The 26386-nt window shown below is 33.0% G+C and overlaps 1 protein-coding gene across 2 annotated transcripts in view; it reads right to left on the bottom strand.

The window, feature by feature from the left end:
• LOC127640318 (uncharacterized) overlaps positions 1–26386 on the bottom strand; it is a 136760-nt gene that overhangs the window by 16185 nt on the left and 94189 nt on the right. The window lies entirely within an intron of this gene.

Raw genomic sequence — 26386 nt, 5'->3', positions numbered from 1 at the left:
AATGGATTAGCAAAGTTTGGGTTTAAACACTCTGCCACTTAGTTTTTAGATCATTTTCTTTCTATTTTGTAGTGTAGTTAGATAGTTTCCCAGAAAAGACAGAAGGTAAGGCATACATTCAGATTGAATAAACATAGATTTATATATTAATATTATCTTTTCAACTTGTTCCTGTCAAACAGCAAGGAAAAATGTCTACGAGAATTTGATTCAAAACTACACATGTAGAAAACAATGGATTACTAGTCCATCATATTAACCACTCTGACAACTCGTCATATTTGCTTAATCGTCTTGCTATTTTGTGGTATAGTTAGATAACTTTCCTCAATAGACAGAAGTTAAGGCATAAACAGCAAGTAAACTAAAGGAGTAAACTGAAATAGTTCATCAACAAGGTTTTGTTTCGAACCCATAAGCTTAATCCAATGGATTAGCAAAGTTTGGGTTTAAAAACTAGGCCACTTAGTTTTTACATCATTTTCTTTCTATTTTGTAGTGTAGTTAGATAGTTTCCCAGAAAAGACTGAAGGTAAGGCATTAACTTTTCAACATGTGGTTGATAAACAGCAAGTAAACTAAAGGATTAAACTGAAATAGTGCATCAACAAGGTTTTGTTTCGAACCCACATAAGCATAACCCAATGGATTAGCAAAATTTGGGTTTAAAAACTCGGCCACTTAGTTTTTAGATAATTTTCTTTCTATTATGTAGTGTAGTTAGATAATTTCCAAGAATAGACTGAAGGTAAGGCATAAACTCTGATGGAATTATCTTAGATTTATATATTAACATTATCTTTTCAACTTGTTCCTGTCAAACAGCAAGGAAAAATGTCTAAAAGAATGGGATTCAAAACTACACATGTAGAAAACAATGGATTACAAGTCCATCACATTAACCACTCTGACATCTTGTCATATTTGCTTAATCGTCTTGCTATTTTGTGGTATAGTTAGAAAGCTTGTCTGGATATATTGAAGGGAAGGCATAAACTCTGTTGGAATTTGCTTTGATTTAAATTTTGACATTAACTTTTCAACATGTGGTAGATAAACAGCAAGTAAACACACCGACATGGATCGGAATTTGAACCCACACTTGCAGAGCACAATGGATTAGCAGTCCATTGCCTTAACCACTCGGCCACCTCGTCGTGTTATGAAAGCTATTTTAAGCTATCTTGCTCTTTTGTAGTGTAGTTAGATAACTTTCCTCAATAGACAGAAGTTAAGGCATAAACTCTGTTGGAATTTGCTTTGATTTAAATTTTGACATTATCTTTTCAACATGTGGTTGATAAACAGCAAGTAAACACATCGACAAGGATGTGACTCAAATCCACACGTGCAGAGCACAATGGATTAGCAGTAAATCGCCTTAACCACTCGGCCATTTAGTCGTGTCACGACAGCTATTTTAAGCTATCTTGCTGTTTTGTAGTGTAGTTAGATAACTTCCCTCAATAGACAGAAGTTAAGGCATAAACTCTGTTGGAATTTGCTTTGATTTAAATTTTGACATTAACTTTTCAACATGTGTTTGATAAACAGCAAGTAAACTAAAGGAGTAAACTGAAAAAGTGCATCAACAAGGTTTTGATTCGAACCCATAAGATTAACCCAATGGATTAGCAAAGTTTGGGTTTAAAAACTCGGACACTTAGTTTTTAGATCATTCTCTTTCTATTTAGTAGTGTAGTTAGATAGTTTCCAAGAATAGACTGAAGGTAAGGCATAAACTCTGATGGAATGAGCATAGATTTATATATTAACATTATCTTTTCAAATAGTTCTTGTCAAAAAGCAAGGAAAAACGTCTACGAGAATTTGATTCAAAACTACACATGTAGAAAACAATGGATTACCAGTCCATCACATTAACCACTCTGACAACTCGTCATATTTGCTTAATCGTCTTGCTATTTTGTGGTATAGTTAGATAACTTTCCTCAACAGACAGAAGTTAAGGCATAAACTCTGTTGGAATATGCTTTGATTTAAATTTTGACATTAACTTTTCAACATGTGCTTGATAAACAGCAAGTAAACTAAAGGAGTAAACTAAAAAAGTGCATCAACAAGGTTTTGTTTCAAGCCAATAAGCTTAACCCAATGGATTAGCAAAGTTTGGGTTTAAACACTCTGCCACTTAGTTTTTAGATCATTTTCTTTCTATTTTGTAGTGTAGTTAGATAGTTTCCCAGAAAAGACCGAAGGTAAAACCTAGTTTTTAGATCACTTTCTTTCTATTTTGTAGTGTAGTTAGATAGTTTCCCAGAAAAGACTGAAGGTAAGGCATTAACTTTTCAACATGTGGTTGATAAACAGCAAGTAAACTAAAGGAGTAAACTGAAATAGTGCATCAACAAGGTTTTGTTTCGAACCCACATAAGCATAACCCAATGGATTAGCAAAGTTTGGGTTTAAAAACTCGGCCACTTAGTTTTTAGATCATTCTCTTTCTATTTTTTTGTGTAGTTAGATAGTTTCCAAGAATAGACTGAAGGTAAGGCATAAACTCTGATGGAATAAGCATAGATTTATATATTAACATTATCTTTTCAACTAGTTCTTGTCAAACAGCAAGGAAAAACGTCTACGAGAATTTGATTCAAAACTACACATGTAGAAAACAATGGATTACCAGTCCATCACATTAACCACTCTGACAACTCGTCATATTTGCTTAATCGTCTTGCTATTTTGTGGTATAGTTAGATAACTTTCCTCAATAGACAGAAGTTAAGGCATAAACTCTGTTGGAATTTGCTTTGATTTAAATTTTGACATTAACTTTTCAACATGTGCTTGATAAACAGCAAGTAAACTAAACAAGTAAACTGAAGTAGCGCATCAACAAGGTTTTGTTTCGAACCCATAAGCTTGACCCAATGGATTAGCAAAGTTTGGGTTTAAACACTCTGCCACTTAGTTTTTAGATCATTTTCTTTCTATTTTGTAGTGTAGTTAGTTTCCCAGAAAAGACCGAAGGTAAAACTTAGTTTTTAGATCATTTTCTTTCTATTTTGTAGTGTAGTTAGATAGTTTCCCAGAAAAGACTGAAGGTAAGGTATTAACTTTTCAACATGTGGTTGATAAACAGCAAGTAAACTAAAGAAGTAAACTGAAATAGTGCATCAACAAGGTTTTGTTTCGAACCCACATAAGCATAACCCAATGGATTAGCAAAGTTTGGGTTTAAAAACTCGGCCACTAAGTTTTTAGATCATTTTCTTTCTATTTTGTGGTGGAACTCTGATGGATTTATCTTAGATTTATATATTAACATTATCTTTTCAACTTGTTCCTGTCAAACAGCAAGGAAAAATGTGTAAAATAATGGGATTCAAAACTACACGTGTAGAAAACAATGGATTACAAGTCCATCACATTAACCACTCTGACAACTTGTCATATTTGCTTAATCGTCTTGCTATTTTGTGGTATAGTTAGATAACTTTCCTCAATAGACAGAAGTTAAGGCACAAACTCTGTTGGAATTTGCTTTGATTTAAATTTTGACATTAACTTTTCAACATGTGGTTGATAAACAGCAAGAAAAGAGATCGACGAGGTGGGATTCGAACGCACACGTGCATAGCACAATGGATTAGCTGTTCATCGCCTTTACCACTCGGCCACCTCGTCATGTTACAATAGGTATTTTAAGCTATCTTGCTCTTTTGTAGTGTAGTTAGATAACTTTCCTCAATTGACAGAATTTAAGGCATAAACTCTGTTGGAATTTGCTTTGATTTAAATTTTGACATTAACTTTTCAACATGTGCTTGATAAACAGCAAGTAAACTAAAGGAGTAAACTGAAGTAGCGCATCAAAAAGTTTTGTCTCGAACCCATAAGCTTGACCCAATGGATTAGCAAAGTTTGGGTTTAATCACTCTGCCACTTAGTTTTTAGATAATTTTCTTTCTATTTTGTAGTGTATTTAGATAGTTTCCCAGAAAAGACCTATGGTAAGGCATACATTCTGATGGAATAAGCATAGATTTATATATTAACATTATCTTTTCAACTTGTTCCTGTCAAACAGCAAGGAAAAACGTCTACGAGAATTTGATTCAAAACTACACATGTAGAAAACAATGGATTACCAGTCCATCACATTAACCACTCTGACAACTCGTCATATTTGCTTAATCGTCTTGCTATTTTGTGGTATAGTTAGATAACTTTCCTCAATAGACAGAAGTTAAGGCATAAACTCTGTTGGAATTTGCTTTGATTTAAATTTTGACATTAACTTTTCAACATGTGCTTGATAAACAGCAAGTAAACTAAAGGAGTAAACTGAAAAAGTGCATCAACAAGGTTTTGTTTCGAACCCACATAAGCATAACCCAATGGATTAGCAAAGTTTGGGTTTAAACACTCTGCCACTTACTTTTTAGATCATTTTCTTTCTATTTTGTAGTGTAGTTAGATAGTTTCCCAGAAAAGACTGAACGTAAGGTATTAACTTTTCAACATGTGGTTGATAAACAGCAAGTAAACTAAAGGAGTAAACTGAAATAGTGCATCAACAAGGTTTTGTTTCGAACCCACATAAGCATAACCCAATGGATTAGCAAAGTTTGGGTTTAAAAACTCGGCCACTTAGTTTTTAGATCATTTTCTTTCTATTTTGTGGTGGAACTCTGATGGATTTATCTTAGATTTATATATTAACATTATCTTTTCAACTTGTTCCTGTCAAACAGCAAGGAAAAATTTGTAAAATAATGGGATTCAAAACTACACGTGTAGAAAACAATGGATTACAAGTCCATCACATTAACCACTCTGACAACTCGTCATATTTGCTTAATCGTCTTGCTATTTTGTGGTATAGTTAGATAACTTTCCTCAATAGACAGAAGTTAAGGCATAAACTCTGTTGGAATTTGCTTTGATTTAAATTTTGACATTAACTTTTCAACATGTGCTTGATAAACAGCAAGTAAACTAAACAAGTAAACTGAAGTAGCGCATCAACAAGGTTTTGTTTCGAACCCATAAACTTGACCCAGTGGATTAGCAAAGTTTGGGTTTAAACACTCTGCCACTTAGTTTTTAGATCATTTTCTTTCTATTTTGTAGTGTAGTTAGATAGTTTCCCAGAAAAGACTGAAGGTAAGGCATTAACTTTTCAACATGTGGTTGATAAACAGCAAGTAAACTAAAGGAGTAAACTGAAATAGTGCATCAACAAGGTTTTGTTTCGAACCCACATAAGCATAACCCAATGGATTAGCAAAGTTTGGGTTTAAAAACTCGGCCACTTAGTTTTTAGATCATTTTCTTTCTATTTTATAGTGTAGTTAGATAATTTCCAAGAATAGACTGAAGGTAAGGCATAAATTCTGATGGAATTATCTTAGATTTATATATTAACATTATCTTTTCAACTTGTTCCTGTCAAACAGCAAGGAAAAATGTCTAAAAGAATGGGATTCAAAACTACACGTGTAGAAAACAATGGATTACAAGTCCATCACATTAACCACTCTGACAACTTGTCATATTTGCTTATATGTCTTGCAATTTTGTGGTATAGTTAGATAACTTTCCTCAATTGACAGAAGTTAAGGCATAAACTCTGTTGGAATTAGCTTTGATTTAAATTTTGACATTAACTTTTCAACATGTGGTTGATAAACAGCAAGTAAACTAAAGGAGTAAATTGAAAAAGTGCATCAACAAGGTTTTGTTTCGAACCAACATAAGCATAACCCAATGGATTAGCAAAGTTTGGGCTTAATCACTCTGCCACTTAGTTTTTAGACCATTTTCTTTCTATTTTGTAGTGTAGTTAGATAGTTTCCCAGAAAAGACCGAAGGTAAGGCATACATTCTGATGGAATAAGCATAGATTTATATATTAACATTATCTTTTCAACTTGTTCCTGTCAAACAGCAAGGACAAATGTCTACGAGAATTTGATTCAAAACTACACATGTAGAAAACAATGGATTACCAGTCCATCACATTAACCACTCTGACAACTCGTCATATTTGCTTAATCGTCTTGCTATTTTGTGGTATAGTTAGATAGCTTTCCTCAATAGACAGAAGTTAAGGCATAAACTCTGTTGGAATTTGCTTTGATTTAAATTTTGACATTAACTTTTCAACATGTGCTTGATAAACAGCAAGTAAACTAAAGGAGTAAACTGAAGTAGCGCATCAAAAAGTTTTGTCTCGAACCCATAAGCTTGACCCAATGGATTAGCAAAGTTTGGGTTTAATCACTCTGCCACTTAGTTTTTAGATAATTTTCTTTCTATTTTGTAGTGTATTTAGATAGTTTCCCAGAAAAGACCTATGGTAAGGCATACATTCTGATGGAATAAGCATAGATTTATATATTAACATTATCTTTTCAACTTGTTCCTGTCAAACAGCAAGGAAAAACATCTACGAGAATTTGATTCAAAACTACACATGTAGAAAACAATGGATTACCAGTCCATCACATTAACCACTCTGACAACTCGTCATATTTGCTTAATCGTCTTGCTATTTTGTGGTATAGTTAGATAACTTTCCTCAATAGACAGAAGTTAAGGCATAAACTCTGTTGGAATTTGCTTTGATTTAAATTTTGACATTAACTTTTCAACATGTGCTTGATAAACAGCAAGTAAACTAAAGGAGTAAACTGAAAAAGTGCATCAACAAGGTTTTGTTTCGAACCCACATAAGCATAACCCAATGGATTAGCAAAGTTTGGGTTTAAAAACTCGGACACTTAGTTTTTAGATCATTTTCTTTCTATTTTGTAGTGTAGTTAGATAGTTTCCAAGAATAGACTGAAGGTAAGACATAAACTCTGAAGGAATTATCTTAGATTTATATATTAACATTATCTTTTCAACTTGTTCCTGTCAAACAGCAAGGACAAATGTCTACGAGAATTTGATTCAAAACTACACATGTAGAAAACAATGGATTACCAGTCCATCACATTAAACACTCTGACAACTCGTCATATTTGCTTAATCGTCTTGCTATTTTGTGGTATAGTTAGATAGCTTTCCTCAATAGACAGAAGTTAAGGCATAAACTCTGTTGGAATTTGCTTTGATTTAAATTTTGACATTAACTTTTCAACATGTGCTTGATAAACAGCAAGTAAACTAAACAAGTAAACTGAAGTAGCGCATCAACAAGGTTTTGTTTCGAACCCATAAGCTTGACCTAATGGATTAGCAAAGTTTGGGTTTAAACACTCTGCCACTTAGTTTTTAGATCATTTTCTTTCTATTTTGTAGTGTAGTTAGATAGTTTCCCAGAAAAGACTGAAGGTAAGGTATTAACTTTTCAACATGTGGTTGATAAACAGCAAGTAAACTAAAGGAGTAAACTGAAATAGTGCATCAACAAGGTTTTGTTTCGAACCCACATAAGCATAACCCAATGGATTAGCAAAGTTTGGGTTTAAAAACTCGGCCACTTAGTTTTTAGATCATTTTCTTTCTATTTTATAGTGTAGTTAGATAATTTCCAAGAATAGACTGAAGGTAAGGCATAAATTCTGATGGAATTATCTTAGATTTATATATTAACATTATCTTTTCAACTTGTTCCTGTCAAACAGCAAGGAAAAATGTCTAAAAGAATGGGATTCAAAACTACACGTGTAGAAAACAATGGATTACAAGTCCATCACATTAACCACTCTGACAACTTGTCATATTTGCTTATATGTCTTGCAATTTTGTGGTATAGTTAGATAACTTTCCTCAATTGACAGAAGTTAAGGCATAAACTCTGTTGGAATTAGCTTTGATTTAAATTTTGACATTAACTTTTCAACATGTGGTTGATAAACAGCAAGTAAACTAAAGGAGTAAACTGAAAAAGTGCATCAACAAGGTTTTGTTTCGAACCAACATAAACATAACCCAATGGATTAGCAAAGTTTGGGCTTAATCACTCTGCCACTTAGTTTTTAGATCATTTTCTTTCTATTTTGTAGTGTAGTTAGATAGTTTCCAAGAATAGACTGAAGGTAAGGCATAAACACTGATGGAATAAGCATAGATTTATATAATAATATTATCTTTTCAACTTGTTCCTGTCAAACAGCAAGGACAAACGTCTACTGAGAATTTGATTCAAAACTACACATGTAGAAAACAATGGATTACCAGTCCATCACATTAACCACTCTGACAACTCGTCATATTTGCTTAATCGTCTTGCTATTTTGTGGTATAGTTAGATAGCTTTCCTCAATAGACAGAAGTTAAGGCATAAACTCTGTTGGAATTTGCTTTGATTTAAATGTTGACATTAACTTTTCAACATGTGCTTGATAAACAGCAAGTAAACTAAAGGAGTAAACTGAAGTAGCGCATCAACAAGGTTTTGTTTCGAACCCATAAGCTTGACCCAATGGATTAGCAAAGTTTGGGTTTAAACACTCTGCCACTTAGTTTTTAGACCATTTTCTTTCTATTTTGTAGTGTAGTTAGATAGTTTCCCAGAAAAGACCGAAGGTAAGGCATACATTCTGATGGAATAAGCATAGATTTATATATTAACATTATCTTTTCAACTTGTTCCTGTCAAACAGCAAGGACAAATGTCTACGAGAATTTGATTCAAAACTACACATGTAGAAAACAATGGATTACCAGTCCATCACATTAACCACTCTGACAACTCGTCATATTTGCTTAATCGTCTTGCTATTTTGTGGTATAGTTAGATAGCTTTCCTCAATAGACAGAAGTTAAGGCATAAACTCTGTTGGAATTTGCTTTGATTTAAATTTTGACATTAACTTTTCAACATGTGCTTGATAAACAGCAAGTAAACTAAAGGAGTAAACTGAAGTAAGCGCATCAAAAGGTTTTGTCTCGAACCCATAAGCTTGACCCAATGGATTAGCAAAGTTTGGGTTTAATCACTCTGCCACTTAGTTTTTAGATCATTTTCTTTCTATTTTGTAGTGTATTTAGATAGTTTCCCAGAAAAGACCTATGGTAAGGCATACATTCTGATGGAATAAGCATAGATTTATATATTAACATTATCTTTTCAACTTGTTCCTGTCAAACAGCAAGGAAAAACATCTACGAGAATTTGATTCAAAACTACACATGTAGAAAACAATGGATTACCAGTCCATCACATTAACCACTCTGACAACTCGTCATATTTGCTTAATCGTCTTGCTATTTTGTGGTATAGTTAGATAACTTTCCTCAATAGACAGAAGTTAAGGCATAAACTCTGTTGGAATTTGCTTTGATTTAAATTTTGACATTAACTTTTCAACATGTGCTTGATAAACAGCAAGTAAACTAAAGGAGTAAACTGAAAAAGTGCATCAACAAGGTTTTGTTTCGAACCCACATAAGCATAACCCAATGGATTAGCAAAGTTTGGGTTTAAAAACTCGGACACTTAGTTTTTAGATCATTTTCTTTCTATTTTGTAGTGTAGTTAGATAGTTTCCAAGAATAGACTGAAGGTAAGACATAAACTCTGAAGGAATTATCTTAGATTTATATATTAACATTATCTTTTCAACTTGTTCCTGTCAAACAGCAAGGACAAATGTCTACGAGAATTTGATTCAAAACTACACATGTAGAAAACAATGGATTACCAGTCCATCACATTAAACACTCTGACAACTCGTCATATTTGCTTAATCGTCTTGCTATTTTGTGGTATAGTTAGATAGCTTTCCTCAATAGACAGAAGTTAAGGCATAAACTCTGTTGGAATTTGCTTTGATTTAAATTTTGACATTAACTTTTCAACATGTGCTTGATAAACAGCAAGTAAACTAAAGGAGTAAACTGAAGTAGCGCATCAAAAAGTTTTGTTTCGAACCCATAAGCTTGACCCAATGGATTAGCAAAGTTTGGGTTTAATCACTCTGCCACTTAGTTTTTAGATCATTTTCTTTCTATTTTGTAGTGTAGTTAGATAGTTTCCAAGAATAGACTGAAGGTAAGACATAAACTCTGAAGGAATTATCTTAGATTTATATATTAACATTATCTTTTCAACTTGTTCCTGTCAAACAGCAAGGACAAATGTCTACGAGAATTTGATTCAAAACTACACATGTAGAAAACAATGGATTACCAGTCCATCACATTAAACACTCTGACAACTCGTCATATTTGCTTAATCGTCTTGCTATTTTGTGGTATAGTTAGATAGCTTTCCTCAATAGACAGAAGTTAAGGCATAAACTCTGTTGGAATTTGCTTTGATTTAAATTTTGACATTAACTTTTCAACATGTGCTTGATAAACAGCAAGTAAACTAAAGGAGTAAACTGAAGTAGCGCATCAAAAAGTTTTGTTTCGAACCCATAAGCTTGACCCAATGGATTAGCAAAGTTTGGGTTTAATCACTCTGCCACTTAGTTTTTAGATCATTTTCTTTCTATTTTGTAGTGTAGTTAGATAGTTTCCCAGAAAAGACCGAAGGTAAGGCATACATTCTGATGGAATAAGCATAGATTTATATATTAACATTATCTTTTCAACTTGTTCCTGTCAAACAGCAAAGAAAAATCGTCTACGAAAATTTGATTCAAAATTACACATGTAGAAAACAATGGATTACCAGTCCATCACATTAACCACTCTGACAACTCGTCATATTTGCTTAATCGTCTTGCTATTTTGTGGTATAGTTAGATAGCTTTCCTCAATAGACAGAAGTTAAGGCATAAACTCTGTTGGAATTTGCTTTGATTTAAATTTTGACATTAACTTTTCAACATGTGCTTGATAAACAGCAAGTAAACTAAACAAGTAAACTGAAGTAGCGCATCAACAAGGTTTTGTTTCGAACCCATAAGCTTGACCTAATGGATTAGCAAAGTTTGGGTTTAAACACTCTGCCACTTAGTTTTTAGATCATTTTCTTTCTATTTTGTAGTGTAGTTAGTTTCCCAGAAAAGACCGAAAGTAAAACTTAGTTTTTAGATCATTTTCTTTCTATTTTGTAGTGTAGTTAGATAGTTTCCCAGAAAAGACTGAAGGTAAGGTATTAACTTTTCAACATGTGGTTGATAAACAGCAAGTAAACTAAAGGAGTAAACTGAAATAGTGCATCAACAAGGTTTTGTTTCGAACCCACATAAGCATAACCCAATGGATTAGCAAAGTTTGGGCTTAATCACTCTGCCACTTAGTTTTTAGATCATTTTCTTTCTATTTTGTAGTGTAGTTAGATAGTTTCCAAGAATAGACTGAAGGTAAGGCATAAACACTGATGGAATAAGCATAGATTTATATAATAATATTATCTTTTCAACTTGTTCCTGTCAAACAGCAAGGACAAACGTCTACGAGATTTTGATTCAAAACTACACATGTAGAAAACAATGGATTACCAGTCCATCACATTAACCACTCTGACAACTCGTCATATTTGCTTAATCGTCTTGCTATTTTGTGGTATAGTTAGATAGCTTTCCTCAATAGACAGAAGTTAAGGCATAAACTCTGTTGGAATTTGCTTTGATTTAAATGTTGACATTAACTTTTCAACATGTGCTTGATAAACAGCAAGTAAACTAAAGGAGTAAACTGAAGTAGCGCATCAACAAGGTTTTGTTTCGAACCCATAAGCTTGACCCAATGGATTAGCAAAGTTTGGGTTTAAACACTCTGCCACTTAGTTTTTAGACCATTTTCTTTCTATTTTGTAGTGTAGTTAGATAGTTTCCCAGAAAAGACCGAAGGTAAGGCATACATTCTGATGGAATAAGCATAGATTTATATATTAACATTATCTTTTCAACTTGTTCCTGTCAAACAGCAAGGACAAATGTCTACGAGAATTTGATTCAAAACTACACATGTAGAAAACAATGGATTACCAGTCCATCACATTAACCACTCTGACAACTCGTCATATTTGCTTAATCGTCTTGCTATTTTGTGGTATAGTTAGATAGCTTTCCTCAATAGACAGAAGTTAAGGCATAAACTCTGTTGGAATTTGCTTTGATTTAAATTTTGACATTAACTTTTCAACATGTGCTTGATAAACAGCAAGTAAACTAAAGGAGTAAACTGAAGTAGCGCATCAAAAAGTTTTGTCTCGAACCCATAAGCTTGACCCAATGGATTAGCAAAGTTTGGGTTTAATCACTCTGCCACTTAGTTTTTAGATCATTTTCTTTCTATTTTGTAGTGTAGTTAGTTTCCCAGAAAAGACCGAAAGTAAAACTTAGTTTTTAGATCATTTTCTTTCTATTTTGTAGTGTAGTTAGATAGTTTCCCAGAAAAGACTGAAGGTAAGGTATTAACTTTTCAACATGTGGTTGATAAACAGCAAGTAAACTAAAGGAGTAAACTGAAATAGTGCATCAACAAGGTTTTGTTTCGAACCCACATAAGCATAACCCAATGGATTAGCAAAGTTTGGGCTTAATCACTCTGCCACTTAGTTTTTAGATCATTTTCTTTCTATTTTGTAGTGTAGTTAGATAGTTTCCAAGAATAGACTGAAGGTAAGGCATAAACACTGATGGAATAAGCATAGATTTATATAATAATATTATCTTTTCAACTTGTTCCTGTCAAACAGCAAGGACAAACGTCTACGAGAATTTGATTCAAAACTACACATGTAGAAAACAATGGATTACCAGTCCATCACATTAACCACTCTGACAACTCGTCATATTTGCTTAATCGTCTTGCTATTTTGTGGTATAGTTAGATAGCTTTCCTCAATAGACAGAAGTTAAGGCATAAACTCTGTTGGAATTTGCTTTGATTTAAATGTTGACATTAACTTTTCAACATGTGCTTGATAAACAGCAAGTAAACTAAAGGAGTAAACTGAAGTAAGCGCATCAACAAGGTTTTGTTTCGAACCCATAAGCTTGACCCAATGGATTAGCAAAGTTTGGGTTTAAACACTCTGCCACTTAGTTTTTAGACCATTTTCTTTCTATTTTGTAGTGTAGTTAGATAGTTTCCCAGAAAAGACCGAAGGTAAGGCATACATTCTGATGGAATAAGCATAGATTTATATATTAACATTATCTTTTCAACTTGTTCCTGTCAAACAGCAAGGACAAATGTCTACGAGAATTTGATTCAAAACTACACATGTAGAAAACAATGGATTACCAGTCCATCACATTAACCACTCTGACAACTCGTCATATTTGCTTAATCGTCTTGCTATTTTGTGGTATAGTTAGATAGCTTTCCTCAATAGACAGAAGTTAAGGCATAAACTCTGTTGGAATTTGCTTTGATTTAAATTTTGACATTAACTTTTCAACATGTGCTTGATAAACAGCAAGTAAACTAAAGGAGTAAACTGAAGTAAGCGCATCAAAAAGTTTTGTCTCGAACCCATAAGCTTGACCCAATGGATTAGCAAAGTTTGGGTTTAATCACTCTGCCACTTAGTTTTTAGATAATTTTCTTTCTATTTTGTAGTGTATTTAGATAGTTTCCCAGAAAAGACCTATGGTAAGGCATACATTCTGATGGAATAAGCATAGATTTATATATTAACATTATCTTTTCAACTTGTTCCTGTCAAACAGCAAGGAAAAACATCTACGAGAATTTGATTCAAAACTACACATGTAGAAAACAATGGATTACCAGTCCATCACATTAACCACTCTGACAACTCGTCATATTTGCTTAATCGTCTTGCTATTTTGTGGTATAGTTAGATAACTTTCCTCAATAGACAGAAGTTAAGGCATAAACTCTGTTGGAATTTGCTTTGATTTAAATTTTGACATTAACTTTTCAACATGTGCTTGATAAACAGCAAGTAAACTAAAGGAGTAAACTGAAAAAGTGCATCAACAAGGTTTTGTTTCGAACCCACATAAGCATAACCCAATGGATTAGCAAAGTTTGGGTTTAAAAACTCGGACACTTAGTTTTTAGATCATTTTCTTTCTATTTTGTAGTGTAGTTAGATAGTTTCCAAGAATAGACTGAAGGTAAGACATAAACTCTGAAGGAATTATCTTAGATTTATATATTAACATTATCTTTTCAACTTGTTCCTGTCAAACAGCAAGGACAAATGTCTACGAGAATTTGATTCAAAACTACACATGTAGAAAACAATGGATTACCAGTCCATCACATTAAACACTCTGACAACTCGTCATATTTGCTTAATCGTCTTGCTATTTTGTGGTATAGTTAGATAGCTTTCCTCAATAGACAGAAGTTAAGGCATAAACTCTGTTGGAATTTGCTTTGATTTAAATTTTGACATTAACTTTTCAACATGTGCTTGATAAACAGCAAGTAAACTAAAGGAGTAAACTGAAGTAGCGCATCAAAAAGTTTTGTTTCGAACCCATAAGCTTGACCCAATGGATTAGCAAAGTTTGGGTTTAATCACTCTGCCACTTAGTTTTTAGATCATTTTCTTTCTATTTTGTAGTGTAGTTAGATAGTTTCCCAGAAAAGACCGAAGGTAAGGCATACATTCTGATGGAATAAGCATAGATTTATATATTAACATTATCTTTTCAACTTGTTCCTGTCAAACAGCAAAGAAAATCGTCTACGAAAATTTGATTCAAAATTACACATGTAGAAAACAATGGATTACCAGTCCATCACATTAACCACTCTGACAACTCGTCATATTTGCTTAATCGTCTTGCTATTTTGTGGTATAGTTAGATAGCTTTCCTCAATAGACAGAAGTTAAGGCATAAACTCTGTTGGAATTTGCTTTGATTTAAATTTTGACATTAACTTTTCAACATGTGCTTGATAAACAGCAAGTAAACTAAACAAGTAAACTGAAGTAGCGCATCAACAAGGTTTTGTTTCGAACCCATAAGCTTGACCTAATGGATTAGCAAAGTTTGGGTTTAAACACTCTGCCACTTAGTTTTTAGATCATTTTCTTTCTATTTTGTAGTGTAGTTAGTTTCCCAGAAAAGACCGAAAGTAAAACTTAGTTTTTAGATCATTTTCTTTCTATTTTGTAGTGTAGTTAGATAGTTTCCCAGAAAAGACTGAAGGTAAGGTATTAACTTTTCAACATGTGGTTGATAAACAGCAAGTAAACTAAAGGAGTAAACTGAAATAGTGCATCAACAAGGTTTTGTTTCGAACCCACATAAGCATAACCCAATGGATTAGCAAAGTTTGGGCTTAATCACTCTGCCACTTAGTTTTTAGATCATTTTCTTTCTATTTTGTAGTGTAGTTAGATAGTTTCCAAGAATAGACTGAAGGTAAGGCATAAACACTGATGGAATAAGCATAGATTTATATAATAATATTATCTTTTCAACTTGTTCCTGTCAAACAGCAAGGACAAACGTCTACGAGAATTTGATTCAAAACTACACATGTAGAAAACAATGGATTACCAGTCCATCACATTAACCACTCTGACAACTCGTCATATTTGCTTAATCGTCTTGCTATTTTGTGGTATAGTTAGATAGCTTTCCTCAAAAGACAGAAGTTAAGGCATAAACTCTGTTGGAATTTGCTTTGATTTAAATGTTGACATTAACTTTTCAACATGTGCTTGATAAACAGCAAGTAAACTAAAGGAGTAAACTGAAGTAGCGCATCAACAAGGTTTTGTTTCGAACCCATAAGCTTGACCCAATGGATTAGCAAAGTTTGGGTTTAAACACTCTGCCACTTAGTTTTTAGATAATTTTCTTTCTATTTTGTAGTGTAGTTAGATAGTTTCCCAGAAAAGACCGAAGGTAAGGCATACATTCTGATGGAATAAGCATAGATTTATATATTAACATTATCTTTTCAACTTGTTCCTGTCAAACAGCAAGGACAAATGTCTACGAGAATTTGATTCAAAACTACACATGTAGAAAACAATGGATTACCAGTCCATCACATTAACCACTCTGACAACTCGTCATATTTGCTTAATCGTCTTGCTATTTTGTGGTATAGTTAGATAACTTTCCTCAATAGACAGAAGTTAAGGCATAAACTCTGTTGGAATTTGCTTTGATTTAAATTTTGACATTAACTTTTCAACATGTGCTTGATAAACAGCAAGTAAACTAAAGGAGTAAACTGAAAAAGTGCATCAACAAGGTTTTGTTTCGAACCCACATAAGCATAACCCAATGGATTAGCAAAGTTTGGGTTTAAAAACTCGGACACTTAGTTTTTAGATCATTTTCTTTCTATTTTGTAGTGTAGTTAGATAGTTTCCAAGAATAGACTGAAGGTAAGACATAAACTCTGAAGGAATTATCTTAGATTTATATATTAACATTATCTTTTCAACTTGTTCCTGTCAAACAGCAAGGACAAATGTCTACGAGAATTTGATTCAAAACTACACATGTAGAAAACAATGGATTACCAGTCCATCACATTAAACACTCTGACAACTCGTCATATTTGCTTAATCGTCTTGCTATTTTGTGGTATAGTTAGATAGCTTTCCTCAACTAGACAGAAGTTAAGGCATAAACTCTGTTGGAATTTGCTTTGATTTAAATTTTGACATTAACTTTTCAACATGTGCTTGATAAACAGCAAGTAAACTAAAGGAGTAAACTGAAGTAGTGCATCAACAAGGTTTTGTTTCGAACCCATAAGCTTGACCCAATGGATTAGCAAAGTTTGGGTTTAATCACTCTGCCACTTAGTTTTTAGATCATTTTCTTTCTATTTTGTAGTGTAGTTAGATAGTTTCCCAGAAAAGACCGAAGGTAAGGCATACATTCTGATGGAATAAGCATAGATTTATATATTAACATTATCTTTTCAACTTGTTCCTGTCAAACAGCAAAGAAAATCGTCTACGAAAATTTGATTCAAAATTACACATGTAGAAAACAATGGATTACCAGTCCATCACATTAACCACTCTGACAACTCGTCATATTTGCTTAATCGTCTTGCTATTTTGTGGTATAGTTAGATAGCTTTCCTCAATAGACAGAAGTTAAGGCATAAACTCTGTTGGAATTTGCTTTGATTTAAATTTTGACATTAACTTTTCAACATGTGCTTGATAAACAGCAAGTAAACTAAACAAGTAAACTGAAGTAAGCGCATCAACAAGGTTTTGTTTCGAACCCATAAGCTTGACCTAATGGATTAGCAAAGTTTGGGTTTAAACACTCTGCCACTTAGTTTTTAGATCATTTTCTTTCTATTTTGTAGTGTAGTTAGTTTCCCAGAAAAGACCGAAAGTAAAACTTAGTTTTTAGATCATTTTCTTTCTATTTTGTAGTGTAGTTAGATAGTTTCCCAGAAAAGACTGAAGGTAAGGTATTAACTTTTCAACATGTGGTTGATAAACAGCAAGTAAACTAAAGGAGTAAACTGAAATAGTGCATCAACAAGGTTTTGTTTCGAACCCACATAAGCATAACCCAATGGATTAGCAAAGTTTGCGTTTAAAAACTCGGCCACTTAGTTTTTAGATCATTTTCTTTCTATTTTGTGGTGGAACTCTGATGGATTTATCTTAGATTTATATATTAACATTATCTTTTCAACTTGTTCCTGTCAAACAGCAAGGAAAAATGTGTAAAATAATGGGATTCAAAACTACACGTGTAGAAAACAATGGATTACAAGTCCATCACATTAACCACTCTGACAACTTCGTCATATTTGCTTAATCGTCTTGCTATTTTGTGGTATAGTTAGATAACTTTCCTCAATAGACAGAAGTTAAGGCATAAACTCTGTTGGAATTTGCTTTGATTTAAATTTTGACATTAACTTTTCAACATGTGCTTGATAAACAGCAAGTAAACTAAACAAGTAAACTGAAGTAAGCGCATCAACAAGGTTTTGTTTCGAACCCATAAACTTGACCCAGTGGATTAGCAAAGTTTGGGTTTAAACACTCTGCCACTTAGTTTTTAGATCATTTTCTTTCTATTTTGTAGTGTAGTTAGATAGTTTCCCAGAAAAGACTGAAGGTAAGGCATTAACTTTTCAACATGTGGTTGATAAACAGCAAGTAAACTAAAGGAGTAAACTGAAATAGTGCATCAACAAGGTTTTGTTTCGAACCCACATAAGCATAACCCAATGGATTAGCAAAGTTTGGGTTTAAAAACTCGGCCACTTAGTTTTTAGATCATTTTCTTTCTATTTTATAGTGTAGTTAGATAATTTCCAAGAATAGACTGAAGGTAAGGCATAAATTCTGATGGAATTATCTTAGATTTATATATTAACATTATCTTTTCAACTTGTTCCTGTCAAACAGCAAGGAAAAATGTCTAAAAGAATGGGATTCAAAACTACACGTGTAGAAAACAATGGATTACAAGTCCATCACATTTACCACTCTGACAACTTGTCATATTTGCTTATATGTCTTGCAATTTTGTGGTATAGTTAGATAACTTTCCTCAACTGACAGAAGTTAAGGCATAAACTCTGTTGGAATTAGCTTTGATTTAAATTTTGACATTAACTTTTCAACATGTGGTTGATAAACAGCAAGTAAACTAAAGGAGTAAACTGAAAAAGTGCATCAACAAGGTTTTGTTTCGAACCCACATAAGCATAACCCAATGGATTAGCAAAGTTTGGGCTTAATCACTCTGCCACTTAGTTTTTAGATCATTTTCTTTCTATTTTGTAGTGTAGTTAGATAGTTTCCCAGAAAAGACCGAAGGTAAGGCATACATTCTGATGGAATAAGCATAGATTTATATATTAACATTATCTTTTCAACTTGTTCCTGTCAAACAGCAAAGAAAATCGTCTACGAAAATTTGATTCAAAATTACACATGTAGAAAACAATGGATTACCAGTCCATCACATTAACCACTCTGACAACTCGTCATATTTGCTTAATCGTCTTGCTATTTTGTGGTATAGTTAGATAGCTTTCCTCAATAGACAGAAGTTAAGGCATAAACTCTGTTGGAATTTGCTTTGATTTAAATTTTGACATTAACTTTTCAACATGTGCTTGATAAACAGCAAGTAAACTAAACAAGTAAACTGAAGTAAGCGCATCAACAAGGTTTTGTTTCGAACCCATAAGCTTGACCTAATGGATTAGCAAAGTTTGGGTTTAAACACTCTGCCACTTAGTTTTTAGATCATTTTCTTTCTATTTTGTAGTGTAGTTAGTTTCCCAGAAAAGACCGAATGTAAAACTTAGTTTTTAGATCATTTTCTTTCTATTTTGTAGTGTAGTTAGATAGTTTCCCAGAAAAGACTGAAGGTAAGGTATTAACTTTTCAACATGTGGTTGATAAACAGCAAGTAAACTAAAGGAGTAAACTGAAATAGTGCATCAACAAGGTTTTGTTTCGAACCCACATAAGCATAACCCAATGGATTAGCAAAGTTTGGGTTTAAAAACTCGGCCACTTAGTTTTTAGATCATTTTCTTTCTATTTTGTGGTTGAACTCTGATGGATTTATCTTAGATTTATATATTAACATTATCTTTTCAACTTGTTCCTGTCAAACAGCAAGGAAAAATGTGTAAAATAATGGGATTCAAAACTACACGTGTAGAAAACAATGGATTACAAGTCCATCACATTAACCACTCTGACAACTCGTCATATTTGCTTAATCGTCTTGCTATTTTGTGGTATAGTTAGATAACTTTCCTCAATAGACAGAAGTTAAGGCATAAACTCTGTTGGAATTTGCTTTGATTTAAATTTTGACATTAACTTTTCAACATGTGCTTGATAAACAGCAAGTAAACTAAACAAGTAAACTGAAGTAGCGCATCAACAAGGTTTTGTTTCGAACCCATAAACTTGACCCAGTGGATTAGCAAAGTTTGGGTTTAAACACTCTGCCACTTAGTTTTTAGATCATTTTCTTTCTATTTTATAGTGTAGTTAGATAATTTCCAAGAATAGACTGAAGGTAAGGCATAAATTCTGATGGAATTATCTTAGATTTATATATTAACATTATCTTTTCAACTTGTTCCTGTCAAACAGCAAGGAAAAATGTGTAAAATAATGGGATTCAAAACTACACGTGTAGAAAACAATGGATTACAAGTCCATCACATTAACCACTCTGACAACTCGTCATATTTGCTTAATCGTCTTGCTATTTTGTGGTATAGTTAGATAACTTTCCTCAATAGACAGAAGTTAAGGCATAAACTCTGTTGGAATTTGCTTTGATTTAAATTTTGACATTAACTTTTCAACATGTGCTTGATAAACAGCAAGTAAACTAAACAAGTAAACTGAAGTAGCGCATCAACAAGGTTTTGTTTCGAACCCATAAACTTGACCCAGTGGATTAGCAAAGTTTGGGTTTAAACACTCTGCCACTTAGTTTTTAGATCATTTTCTTTCTATTTTGTAGTGTAGTTAGATAGTTTCCCAGAAAAGACTGAAGGTAAGGCATTAACTTTTCAACATGTGGTTGATAAACAGCAAGTAAACTAAAGGAGTAAACTGAAATAGTGCATCAACAAGGTTTTGTTTCGAACCCACATAAGCATAACCCAATGGATTAGCAAAGTTTGGGTTTAAAAACTCGGCCACTTAGTTTTTAGATCATTTTCTTTCTATTTTATAGTGTAGTTAGATAATTTCCAAGAATAGACTGAAGGTAAGGCATAAATTCTGATGGAATTATCTTAGATTTATATATTAACATTATCTTTTCAACTTGTTCCTGTCAAACAGCAAGGAAAAATGTCTAAAAGAATGGGATTCAAAACTACACGTGTAGAAAACAATGGATTACAAGTCCATCACATTAACCACTCTGACAACTTGTCATATTTGCTTATATGTCTTGCAATTTTGTGGTATAGTTAGATAACTTTCCTCAATTGACAGAAGTTAAGGCATAAACTCTGTTGGAATTAGCTTTGATTTAAATTTTGACATTAACTTTTCAACATGTGGTTGATAAACAGCAAGTAAACTAAAGGAGTAAACTGAAAAAGTGCATCAACAAGGTTTTGTTTCGAACCCACATAAGCATAACCCAATGGATTAGCAAAGTTTGGGCTTAATCACTCTGCCACTTAGTTTTTAGATCATTTTCTTTCTATTTTGTAGTGTAGTTAGATAGTTTCCAAGAATAGACTGAAGGTAAGGCATAAACACTGATGGAATAAGCATAGATTTATATAATAATATTATCTTTTCAACTTGTTCCTGTCAAACAGCAAGGAAAAACGTCTACGAGAATTTGATTCAAAACTACACATGTAGAAAACAATGGATTACCAGTCCATCACATTAACCACTCTGACAACTCGTCATATTTGCTTAATCGTCTTGCTATTTTGTGGTATAGTTAGATAACTTTCCTCAATAGACAGAAGTTAAGGCATAAACTCTGTTGGAATTTGCTTTGATTTAAATTTTGACATTAACTTTTCAACATGTGCTTGATAAACAGCAAGTAAACTAAACAAGTAAACTGAAGTAGCGCATCAACAAGGTTTTGTTTCGAACCCATAAGCTTGACCCAATGGATTAGCAAAGTTTGGGTTTAAACACTCTGCCACTTAGTTTTTATATCATTTTCTTTCTATTTTGTAGTGTAGTTAGATAGTTTCCCAGAAAAGACAGAAGGTAAGGCATACATTCTGATGGAATAAGCATAGATTTATATATTAACATTATCTTTTCAACTTGTTCCTGTCAAACAGCAAGGAAAACGTCTACGAGAATTTGATTCAAAACTACACATGTAGAAAACAATGGATTACCAGTCCATCACATTAACCACTCTGACAACTCGTCATATTTGCTTAATCGTCTTGCTATTTTGTGGTATAGTTAGATAACTTTCCTCAATAGACAGAAGTTAAGGCATAAACTCTGTTGGAATTTGCTTTGATTTAAATTTTGACATTAACTTTTCAACATGTGCTTGATAAACAGCAAGTAAACTAAAGGAGTAAACTGAAATAGTGCATCAACAAGGTTTTGTTTCGAACCCACATAAGCATAACCCAATGGATTAGCAAAGTTTGGGTTTAAAAACTCGGCCACTTAGTTTTTAGATCATTTTCTTTCTATTTTATAGTGTAGTTAGATAATTTCCAAGAATAGACTGAAGGTAAGGCATAAATTCTGATGGAATAAGCATAGATTTATATATTAACATTATCTTTTCAACTTGTTCCTGTCAAACAGCAAGGAAAAATGTCTAAAAGAATGGGATTCAAAACTACACGTGTAGAAAACAATGGATTACAAGTCCATCACATTAACCACTCTGACAACTTGTCATATTTGCTTAATTGTCTTGCAATTTTGTGGTATAGTTAGATAACTTTCCTCAATAGACAGAAGTTAAGGCATAAACTCTGTTGGAATTTGCTTTGAATTAAATGTTGACATTAACTTTTCAACATGTGCTTGATAAACAGCAAGTAAACTAAACAAGTAAACTGAAGTAGCGCATCAACAAGGTTTTGTTTCGAACCCATAAGCTTGACCCAATGGATTAGCAAAGTTTGGGCTTAATCACTCTGCCACTTAGTTTTTAGATCATTTTCTTTCTATTTTGTAGTGTAGTTAGATAGTTTCCCAGAAAAGACAGAAGGTAAGGCATACATTCTGATGGAATAAGCATAGATTTATATATTAATATTATCTTTTCAACTTGTTCCTGTCAAACAGAATCAACTTGTTCCTGTCAAACAGCAAGGACAAACGTCTACGAGAATTTGATTCAAAACTACACATGTAGAAAACAATGGATTACCAGTCCATCACATTAACCACTCTGACAACTCGTCATATTTGCTTAATCGTCTTGCTATTTTGTGGTATAGTTAGATAGCATTCCTCAATAGACAGAAGTTAAGGCATAAACTCTGTTGGAATTTGCTTTGATTTAAATGTTGACATTAACTTTTCAACATGTGCTTGATAAACAGTAAGTAAACTAAAGGAGTAAACTGAAGTAGCGCATCAAAAAGTTTTGTTTCGAACCCATAAGCTTGACCCAATGGATTAGCAAAGTTTGGGTTTAAACACTCTGCCACTTAGTTTTTATATCATTTTCTTTCTATTTTGTAGTGTAGTTAGATAGTTTCCCAGAAAAGACAGAAGGTAAGGCATACATTCTGATGGAATAAGCATAGATTTATATATTAACATTATCTTTTCAACTTGTTCCTGTCAAACAGCAAGGAAAAACGTCTACGAGAATTTGATTCAAAACTACACATGTAGAAAACAATGGATTACCAGTCCATCACATTAACCACTCTGACAACTCGTCATATTTGCTTAATCGTCTTGCTATTTTGTGGTATAGTTAGATAACTTTCCTCAATAGACAGAAGTTAAGGCATAAACTCTGTTGGAATTTGCTTTGATTTAAATTTTGACATTAACTTTTCAACATGTGCTTGATAAACAGCAAGTAAACTAAACAAGTAAACTGAAGTAGCGCATCAACAAGGTTTTGTTTCGAACCCATAAGCTTGACCCAGTGGATTAGCAAAGTTTGGGTTTAAACACTCTGCCACTTAGTTTTTAGATCATTTTCTTTCTATTTTGTAGTGTAGTTAGATAGTTTCCCAGAAAAGACTGAAGGTAAGGCATTAACTTTTCAACATGTGGTTGATAAACAGCAAGTAAACTAAAGGAGTAAACTGAAATAGTGCATCAACAAGGTTTTGTTTCGAACCCACATAAGCATAACCCAATGGATTAGCAAAGTTTGGGTTTAAAAACTCGGCCACTTAGTTTTTAGATCATTTTCTTTCTATTTTATAGTGTAGTTAGATAATTTCCAAGAATAGACTGAAGGTAAGGCATAAATTCTGATGGAATTATCTTAGATTTATATATTAACATTATCTTTTCAACTTGTTCCTGTCAAACAGCAAGGAAAAATGTGTAAAATAATGGGATTCAAAACTACACGTGTAGAAAACAATGGATTTCAAATCCATCACATTAACCACTCTGACAACTCGTCATATTTGCTTAATCGTCTTGCTATTTTGTGGTATAGTTAGATAGCTTTCCTCAATAGACAGAAGTTAAGGCATAAACTCTGTTGGAATTTGCTTTGCTTTAAATTTTGACATTAACTTTTCAACATGTGCTTGATAAACAGCAAGTAAACTAAACAAGTAAACTGAAGTAGCGCATCAACAAGGTTTTGTTTCGAACCCATAAGCTTGACCCAATGGATTAGCAAAGTTTGGGTTTAAACACTCTGCCACTTAGTTTTTATATCATTTTCTTTCTATTTTGTAGTGTAGTTAGATAGTTTCCCAGAAAAGACAGAAGGTAAGGCATACATTCTGATGGAATAAGCATAGATTTATATATTAACATTATCTTTTCAACTTGTTCCTGTCAAACAGCAAGGAAAAACGTCTACGAGAATTTGATTCAAAACTACACATGTAGAAAACAATGGATTACCAGTCCATCACATTAACCACTCTGACAACTCGTCATATTTGCTTAATCGTCTTGCTATTTTGTGGTATAGTTAGATAACTTTCCTCAATAGACAGAAGTTAAGGCATAAACTCTGTTGGAATTTGCTTTGATTTAAATTTTGACATTAACTTTTCAACATGTGCTTGATAAACAGCAAGTAAACTAAAGGAGTAAACTGAAATAGTGCATCAACAAGGTTTTGTTTCGAACCCACATAAGCATAACCCAATGGATTAGCAAAGTTTGGGTTTAAAAACTCGGCCACTTAGTTTTTAGATCATTTTCTTTCTATTTTATAGTGTAGTTAGATAATTTCCAAGAATAGACTGAAGGTAAGGCATAAATTCTGATGGAATAAGCATAGATTTATATATTAACATTATCTTTTCAACTTGTTCCTGTCAAACAGCAAGGAAAAATGTCTAAAAGAATGGGATTCAAAACTACACGTGTAGAAAACAATGGATTACAAGTCCATCACATTAACCACTCTGACAACTTGTCATATTTGCTTAATTGTCTTGCAATTTTGTGGTATAGTTAGATAACTTTCCTCAATAGACAGAAGTTAAGGCATAAACTCTGTTGGAATTTGCTTTGATTTAAATGTTGACATTAACTTTTCAACATGTGCTTGATAAACAGCAAGTAAACTAAACAAGTAAACTGAAGTAGCGCATCAACAAGGTTTTGTTTCGAACCCATAAGCTTGACCCAATGGATTAGCAAAGTTTGGGCTTAATCACTCTGCCACTTAGTTTTTAGATCATTTTCTTTCTATTTTGTAGTGTAGTTAGATAGTTTCCCAGAAAAGACAGAAGGTAAGGCATACATTCTGATGGAATAAGCATAGATTTATATATTAATATTATCTTTTCAACTTGTTCCTGTCAAACAGAATCAACTTGTTCCTGTCAAACAGCAAGGACAAACGTCTACGAGAATTTGATTCAAAACTACACATGTAGAAAACAATGGATTACCAGTCCATCACATTAACCACTCTGACAACTCGTCATATTTGCTTAATCGTCTTGCTATTTTGTGGTATAGTTAGATAGCATTCCTCAATAGACAGAAGTTAAGGCATAAACTCTGTTGGAATTTGCTTTGATTTAAATGTTGACATTAACTTTTCAACATGTGCTTGATAAACAGTAAGTAAACTAAAGGAGTAAACTGAAGTAGCGCATCAAAAAGTTTTGTTTCGAACCCATAAGCTTGACCCAATGGATTAGCAAAGTTTGGGTTTAAACACTCTGCCACTTAGTTTTTATATCATTTTCTTTCTATTTTGTAGTGTAGTTAGATAGTTTCCCAGAAAAGACAGAAGGTAAGGCATACATTCTGATGGAATAAGCATAGATTTATATATTAACATTATCTTTTCAACTTGTTCCTGTCAAATAGCAAGGAAAAACGTCTACGAGAATTTGATTCAAAATTACACATGTAGAAAACAATGGATTACCAGTCCATCACATTAACCACTCTGACAACTCGTCATATTTGCTTAATCGTCTTGCTATTTTGTGGTATAGTTAGATAACTTTCCTCAATAGACAGAAGTTAAGGCATAAACTCTGTTGGAATTTGCTTTGATTTAAATTTTGACATTAACTTTTCAACATGTGCTTGATAAACAGCAAGTAAACTAAACAAGTAAACTGAAGTAGCGCATCAACAAGGTTTTGTTTCGAACCCATAAGCTTGACCCAGTGGATTAGCAAAGTTTGGGTTTAAACACTCTGCCACTTAGTTTTTAGATCATTTTCTTTCTATTTTGTAGTGTAGTTAGATAGTTTCCCAGAAAAGACTGAAGGTAAGGCATTAACTTTTCAACATGTGGTTGATAAACAGCAAGTAAACTAAAGGAGTAAACTGAAATAGTGCATCAACAAGGTTTTGTTTCGAACCCACATAAGCATAACCCAATGGATTAGCAAAGTTTGGGTTTAAAAACTCGGCCACTTAGTTTTTAGATCATTTTCTTTC

This window comes from Xyrauchen texanus, chromosome 49 (genome assembly GCF_025860055.1).
Source record: "Xyrauchen texanus isolate HMW12.3.18 chromosome 49, RBS_HiC_50CHRs, whole genome shotgun sequence".
Lineage (NCBI taxonomy): Eukaryota > Metazoa > Chordata > Actinopteri > Cypriniformes > Catostomidae > Xyrauchen > Xyrauchen texanus.
The sequence above is the reverse complement of the archived record's forward strand: the minus strand, read 5'-3'. Positions and strand labels throughout refer to the sequence as shown.